The sequence below is a fragment of the Gekko japonicus genome, unplaced genomic scaffold (genome assembly GCF_001447785.1).
Source record: "Gekko japonicus isolate JY-2015 unplaced genomic scaffold, Gekko_japonicus_V1.1 scaffold414, whole genome shotgun sequence".
Taxonomy (NCBI): Eukaryota; Metazoa; Chordata; class Lepidosauria; order Squamata; family Gekkonidae; genus Gekko; species Gekko japonicus.
This window is the reverse complement of record NW_015162491.1, coordinates 50,678-52,385: the sequence shown is the minus strand read 5'-3', so window position 1 is coordinate 52,385 and position 1,708 is coordinate 50,678.

Here is a 1,708-nt window from a genome sequence, read left to right as displayed (position 1 = left end):
ATGAGAAACAAAAAGGAAAAGAAAATATAAACATAACAGCTTAAATATGCCAACAAGTTGCTTTCAACTTATGGCCGTGCTATGAATTAATGAACTCCAAAATATCCTATTGGTTAACAGCCTTGCTAAGGGCTTAACTAATCACCAGAAAATGCTACAGAGAGTACAACAATTTCATTAAAATTTTGTAGGAGTTAGCAGAATGTCCTAGTTAACCTATCATCAAACTCAAAGCCTGAAATAGGAAGTCTCAGTCAGCCTATACTCAACTAAAGTCTATCATGTATTTTATAGAAAATGCTGTGGAGAAAAGACAAAAAAAGGCACAAGATCAGGCAATTAAAAACCAGCTATAACGATTTTCTCAATAGAACCAATCATCTGGCTGGGATCCAAACTATCAGGAAGAAAACAGAATCCTTGGTTGAGAACATGGCCAGACTTCCGGTTTACGAAGCAGCGATTGCGGACGCTCTCCCTGAACCGTGGGAGGGCGAATCACACACCAGAAGCCTGGAGGGGTGTCACCCAAGTGACACCCCCGCGGAGCCTTTGCGATAGGCTCCAGGCCAGAGGGCTTCTGAGGGGTAGCCTCTTCGATGGCGTAATGCCGGAGAATTGAGGCTCCCCTCCGCCCTGACGGTCCAGTCGCTGTGTGGCCTTTGGGCACAAGCTGGTTTGACCGAGACAAGCGTCAACGATCGAGCGGAATATCGTTAAAATGCAGTGTGGTCAGAGAATCTGACCGACAATGAACTTGAGTGCTGAATAAAACAGACTATTAAAAAAGCAGATCCCCCCCCCGTGTGGGAAGAAACAGATGCAAAGAGGTCTTATGTCTTATGTGAAGTAACCGATAAACAACGCAAAGGGGGAGAGGGGAGGAAAGCAGCGTGTGTGTTGTGAGAGACTTACTTGATTTTTGACATCGTGGGCGAGTTTCTTGAGTTGGGAGGAAGCGGTGGGAAGTGTAAACAAATCGGAAAAATGGCGGCCCAGCGTGCAAAGCTAAAAACGAAACCGCCAGGCAGTCAGAGTCCCAAACCGGAAGAGGGGGCAGACGTCATTAAATTACTAGCAGATATGCTAAAGCCGGTGATGGAGCAACTCGATGGTATTAACCAGAAACTGACTGTGATGAATAAGAACTTTGCATCTCAACAGCTCCAGCTGAATGAAACGGAAAAGAAAGTGGAGCAGGCTAATGAGAAAATCCAAGAGATGGACACTACAAATAAGAAGTCGAAGAAAAGACTGGGGGAAGTGGAAATAAAGCAGAATCTTCAAGAAAACCATGTACTGCAATTACAGATGGAAAAAGCAAATATGATTCTCAGGCTCCAGGGAGTTCCCGTGGCAGCGAAAGAGGACCTGAGGAGGCTGCTTAGCGAGATCATCGCTCCAGTGATAAGCTTTACAGCGGATGAACTGGTAAAAGATATGGAGGTGGCCTATAGGGCATACTCCAACTATATACAAGGGGAGTGGTGGCACAGAGGATTTATCCTCTAGTTATAATAGTAACATCTGAGCTGAACAGGCTTGCTGTCAATTCTAGCCCCGCACTGGTGTGAGCTACCAGCCCTGTCCCCAGCTCGCCGTCTACCCTGCGGTTTGAAAGCTTTGGCAAGTAGATAAAATGGGTACCACTCCTTAGAGAGAGTGGGCACACTGAACCCCCCCCCCGTGGGGTGAAGCGGTGTTAGCC